Here is a 6874-nt window from a genome sequence, read left to right as displayed (position 1 = left end):
AGCTTTGTTGGAATTGGGCTGGCAGAAATTCGGATTTTATTTGGCCCACATGGTTATTTTAAAAAAGAATAACTGGCTAGCTAGCATGCTTCAATGCTTCAGACCTGGACTTAATTTATTTGGCCCAATTACTTTATCTTTTACATGATACCTCATGGCTCATTAATTCCAAAATCCTACTACTAATTTAATTACTACTAATAAATAAATACTACAGTCCAGTTAGCCTAAAAGTAACCCAGCGAGCAAATAACAGTGATAAAACTCTCAGCTTATTTGTAATATAAATACAACGAATCATGAGATGAAATGGCGCAGGACAAAAATTAACCACTGTACCAAACTTAACCCAAGAATCTACTTGACTTTTAGCTTAATACAGAACCTTTCCTTACTTCAAAATTAATCCTTTCACCACTTATCAATAGAGCCACAAGACACTAAAAATTTCATCTAATCTATTATCCAACTCAAAGTACGTAACAAATAATGAAAATAGATAAACAAACAGAGAAAACATAAATTAAAGAAAACATAATATGATAGAAGAACAAATAGGTGATGGAACATTCACTAAGCTTAACAAAAATGAAGCAAACAAAAGAAATGGACCTTTAACAACTAAATAACACTAACAAAGTATTGTTTTGTAAAGAAAAATGAAAGCTATAGGTAAATACTACAGATTTACATGCTATAACACTGATGTAACAATTATCTTTGAACAAAATCAGATATTACATGTTCCACCAATCAAACGAGTTCAAATCTTTTTCATTGTCATCAAGAATCTGCAATACAAAGGTTTAAGAGTTACCTGATTTGCAACAAAATGAAATTCAACAGTGAACGAGCAGAAACTCAGCAACAAAGACAGCAGAAACAACGACGAAACAATAGCAAATCGGCCCGGTAAAGAACTCCAAACAAACCCATACTAGTTTCAAAGAACAAGAAAGTTTCAAAGAGTTTTTGTTCTCAGTTTATCACTCAACGAAAAAAAAAGCTCTCAAGTTCAGCTTCTTTTTATATTTTTCAGCTCATGTTTCTATCTCTCAGATGTGTTTTTTTTAGAGTATGTAAAGATGTGTATTCAACTCAGAGTGAAAGATGTCTTCTAAGTGTAATAGAGTGTGTGTGTAAAGTGAGGAAAGAACAACCCTTAAGTAGGCAAAGAAATCCAATTTTTTTTTTGGACAAATTTTGGTTCACCAAAAGTGTGTCCAAAAAGACTGACTTTGTGTACCAAATTACTGCCCAAGGGCTATCCAAAAGGTGAAAGGACAACCTGAAACCTAATAGGGCAGAAGCAAGGAGGAAAATGGTCCTTTCAGCCACCCTACTAGTAAAAAGTAGGCTACTAGTGTACCCTATTTCATCATTAAACTCATCTACCCTCTAGGGCGACCTCGTCCCTTATGACCTCCACCCCGAGCTGACTGATCAATGGGTGGTGTAGAAACTGGTGCGGGAGTCATAGTCTGGCCTCCCTACTACACGGGACCTCCGAGGAAACATGGGCAATAATTCCTCACATGTCCCAACTCTCCACACTCGTAGAAGCTCTCAAGGTCTGCGAACGACATAACATCTACCTCGTAGTCTCCACAAGCTGAAATCGGTGCAAACCTCTAGCCCCGAAGTACCTGGATCTGCACATAACATGCAAAGTGAGTACGAGTACAACTAACCCCATGTATTCAATAAGTAATAAACATAACCTCGGGCTGAAAGTAGTGACGAGCTCAGAAGAAAGTCAGTATCCAGCACCAATAATCAACAACAACTCATAATATAGTGAAGACAGTAAAAGTAAATAACTCAAAAGATATCATATTTTGCTCGTTTACAATTACGAAAAATTAGACATTCTTTCCAAGTATAACAGTCAAAGCCATCTTTCATCGAAATTTCTCAAAATGCGAGTTTATTAAGGAAACCGTGATTTTACAAACTTTCAACAACAGATAAGACATTTCGTTTACCAGCTAGCATGAGAAAAATACATCTCTATGCCTACATGTCAAATATACATGTAAAGTCAGTAACATCATGGTGAAATCATCAAGTACACTCACTCTCAGCACACTCACGGTGCCTGGCTCAAGTGCCCCTCACCATCTCACACACAACCACACTCAGCACTATACAAGTGCCTGGCACAAATGCCCTTCACCAAAGCACATGTATAACTCTATGCCAGCGCTCACTTGAGATCAGACTCCGGAGAGGCGGATCCTTGCCCAAGCGTTAATCAATAATCAATATAATCGTTGCGGCGTTCATCCCGATCCAAATATCAATATGTTGCAGCGTGCAACCCGATCCAAATATCAATCTGTTGCGGCGTGCAACCCGATCCAATATAACTTATATCACGACTCTATGGCCCACATCAGACATCAACCGCTCAAGTCTCAATGGCTCACATATCATAGAACTCATTCCATAGAGTATCACATATAGAAAGCAACAACCACATGTGATATGACAAATAAATAATGTACAGAGACTAAGATATAACATGCCGATGAAGAATTATGACTGAGAATATGACTACAATTAAGGCAAACAACTCAAAACAGTAAGAATAGCCCTATCATGTCTCAAACAAATAAATACAGAGCATAGACATGATTTCTAACACGAATCATAGCTCAAATGATCATACAAGTAGAGAAAATATGGGTATAACGAGGCATGAAAGAACCCAACTCTTATAGTAGCCTAAAGTTCACACGGATCAGGAATACTCCGGTGTACGCACATACACCCATCACCTAGCACATGCGTCACCCCAACACATCTCAAGTATCAAAGTTCACAGAGATAATTACCCTCAAACCAAGTTTAGATATGTTACTTACCTCAAAATGTGTGAATCAATACTCCAAAAAGTCCTTCGCACGCAAATCGACCTCCGAGCGACTCGAATCTAGCAAAAACAACTTGATATCATCAATAAAAGCCATAACAAACAACCCCAAACCATAAATCTAAGATCTTGATTCAAATTTGTATAGTCAACCCAAAAAGTCACTCGGACTTGCAACCCGGAACCCGTATAAACTTACAAATTCCGAACACCCATTCCGATAAGAGTCCAAATATATGTGTTTCATCTAAAACCAACCTCAAATCGGCACTCAAATCATCAATTTTCACTCTCCAAAACCATAGTAAAAAATTCCCAAATTTCACCTTTAATTCGCATAAACTATGTGCAATAATCCATGTGTAATCAATATCTAACATCAAAATTAGGTAAACTTCACTTACCTCTTCAATTGTAGTGATAATTATCCCAAACATTGCCTCCAACCGAGCTCCAAAACTCCAAATAACGAAAAATGACCAAACCCTTCAAAATATAAAGTCTGCCCAGCAATTCCGCATTTGAAAATAGTCTGCCGCATCGGCGGCTCCACTTTTGCGATCAAAGGCCCGCATCTGCAGTCCTCACTTAAGTCCCGACCTCCCGCTTCTGCGGTCTCCCCCGCGCAGCTGCGTACCCACTTCTGCGATCTCCTATCGCATGTGCGGTCTCGCTTCTGCGCCAAGCCTTTCGCATCTGCTGACATAGCTCCTCCATCCCACTCTCGCATTTACGCTCTTAGGACCGTATCTGTGGCGTCGCAGCTGCGATCAGACTTCCGCAAGTGCGAAAGCATCAAACTCAGCCAAACTTCAGCATTGTCAACAAAACTCAAAATGATCCGAAATCAATCCGAAACACACCCGGGGCACCCAAGACCCTATCCAATCATGCCAACTAATCCCAAAACATAAAACAGACCTACTCGAGGCCTCGAATCACACCAAACAATATCAAAACTACGAATCAGACCTCAATTCAAGCCTAATGAACTAATGAACCTCCAACTTCCAAAACTCATGCCGAACCATATCAAATCAACTCGGATTGATCTCAAATTTTGCATACAAGAAAATGACACAACAGACCTATTCCAACTCCCAGAACCACAATCCGAACCCGATATCATCAAAGTTAACTCTCGGTCAAACCTATGAACCTTCCAAACCTTCAGCTTTTCAATTTTTGCCAAAAAGTACCAAATCAACCTACGGACCCCAAATCTAAATCCGGACATATGTCGAGGTCCAAAATCACCATACGGACCTATTGGAACCATCAAAATACTATTCCAGTGTCGTCTACACAAAAGTCAAACTACGGTCAACTCTTTCAACTTAAGCACCCAACCTTGAGACTAAATGTCCCAATTCAATCCAAAACTTCCCCGAAGCTAAACCAACCCCTCCCCCCCAAGTCCCACAATCACAAATACACATATGTAATTCATCAAATAGGAGAAACAAGGCTAAAATACACAAAACGACCGGTTGAGTCGTTACATTTGGTGACACATACTAGTTTAACAAGAGTTATTTGCAAATAGGTTCCCTAACGCACCTTAAAAAATATTAGGTGGTGACTCCTCTCTTTTTAATACCCTTTAAAAGAGTTGTCAAATGTCGAAACCTGCTTTCGCGAGAAAATGAGGCGCGAGAAGGTGGACGAGCCAACTGAATTAACTGAGGTAACAATGCAACAGGCTAAAGAGGAAACAATCAAAGAAAATGTGGTTGCAAAAAGAAACTGAGCACGTGCAAGAGAAGGCATGAGAAAAGGCGCCTGAGCAGGAATTGACTCAAGCCAAAAAAAAGAAGAGACCTCTAGCACCCTTTCCGCAGAGGTTGGCTAAATACCATAAAGATGACCAGTAAGAAAGGGTTATTGAGATGTTAAAGCAGATTCATGTAAAAATTCCACTAATAGATACATTGAGAGAGATGTCAGGATATGGTCAAATGATGAAGGAGTTGATGTCTCCCAAGTTCGACTTTTAAGACCTGGCCATTGTGACATTGACTCAGACTTTTAGTGTTATGGTTACAAGGCTTGTGGCTAAGAAGCTCTCTAATCTTGGGAGTTTCACAATTCATGCACCATAGACAACTATGCGTTTGCTAAAGCATTATGTGATTTGGGGGCAAGCATAAACTTGATGCCCTTAGCTATCTATAAAAGGTTAGGAATTGGAAGAGCGAGACCCACATTCATGTTACTACAGCTAGCCGACCGAACGGTGAAGAGGCCATCATGTATACTTGATGATGTACTTGTGCAGGTTGGAAAGTTTGGGTTTTTGGCAGATTTTGTCATTCTGGACTGCCGGGTTGACGAGAAAATTCCCATAATTTTGGGAAGGCCACAATTCACACCCTTATAATTAGAGAAAAGAAGAACCCCTATGGTTAATCCATCGATTTAGGAACCACCATAGTTGGAGCTCAAACCGCTCCTGACTTATCTTAGGTATGCTTTCTTGGGACCCAACTCTACTTTACATGTTATTATCTTATCTTGTTTGTTAGATGTGCAGGTGGAACAACTTTTGTAGGTATTGAGGGAGTGCAAGACTATAATTGGTTGGACCATGATAGACATAAAAAGTATTAGCCCAGTCTTTTGCATGCATAAAGTTCTACGGGACGATAAGCACAAACCTTCCAGGGAACATCAAAGAAGCCTGAACCTGAATATAAAATAAGTGGTAAAAAAAGAGGTGATCAAATGATTAGATGCAGAAATCATCTTATCCAATCTCAAACAACAATTGGGTTAGCCCAGTTCAAAGTGTTCTGAAAAAGGTGGGATGGTTGTGGTACAAAATGAGAACAATGAGTTGATCTCAACTAGATAGTCACAGGTTGTCGAATCGGTATGGACTATAGGAAATTCAATAAAGGCACTCAAAATGACCATTTTCCCTTGTCGTTCATTAATAAAATGTTAGATAGATTGGTAGGGAGGTTCTACTTTTACTTCTCATATGGATACTCGAGGTATAACTAGATTTCCATTTCCCCTGAGGATAGAGAGAAAACATAGTTCACCTGTCCGTATGGCATTTATGCCTTTCAGAAAATGTCGTTTGCCTATGCACTGCACCTGCCACATTCTAGAGGTGTATGATGGCCATCTTTACTGACATGGTTGAGGACATTATGGAGATTTTCATGGACTATTTCTCAGTGGTGGGGAATTCATTTGATGATTGCCTTGGGGATTTGAAATAAGTGTTAAGAAGATGCATAGAGATAATTCTAGTGCTAAATTGGGAAATGTGTGACGAGCGCAAAACACACCCTTAAATATCCTCGCTAGTCGAATATAATATAATAAAATATTGTATCCACGAGGATTGGAGTTAAACAATATTTTCGTAGTTTATAGCTTGGCCTCTATCCAAGATGATCAACAGTTGAGATTTGTGTGATTAAAAACTATAATTAACTAAAAGTCTAAACTATTGGCTAATGACAATCATGACAAGAGTAAGCAAAGAAGATATCAATGGGAGAAAATAGGGGTTGATTGGATAGGTGCAAAATACTTGTCTGGGATTTAACTCTAGTTGATTCACTTATAAGGTTCAAGTGAGTCTCTCGAATTCACTCAATTATTAGTTCAAACGTTTAGTGGAAACTCCTCTCTCGATTAAATCTCAACCTCACAGGATGAACTAACACACCCAAACAAACACACCTTCTCCTTCACGAAGTAGGACTTTTCCCGGATAGGACGTGCGCGGCCGCACACCTGGGAGTGTGCTCGCGCATTAGGCCGCGCACTTTGCGTAGTGTTCTGCCTCCTATGCGCGCCCAGTGCGTGGTCGCTCACCTGGGTGACGTCCTGCTCGATTCTTCGTTTCTCATTTTGAATGCACTAGTGTCCGTTGATCCCCGAACTCGATTCCAACTTAATCCTTGGGCTTTTACTCAGACTTCAAAGCTTCAAAATAGCGTGAATTCATCCCATAATATCTACATAGCTCGGAATCACTCC

The sequence above is a fragment of the Nicotiana tabacum genome, chromosome 12 (genome assembly GCF_000715075.1).
Source record: "Nicotiana tabacum cultivar K326 chromosome 12, ASM71507v2, whole genome shotgun sequence".
Taxonomy (NCBI): domain Eukaryota; kingdom Viridiplantae; phylum Streptophyta; class Magnoliopsida; order Solanales; family Solanaceae; genus Nicotiana; species Nicotiana tabacum.
Note: the sequence above shows the minus strand (reverse complement) of the source record.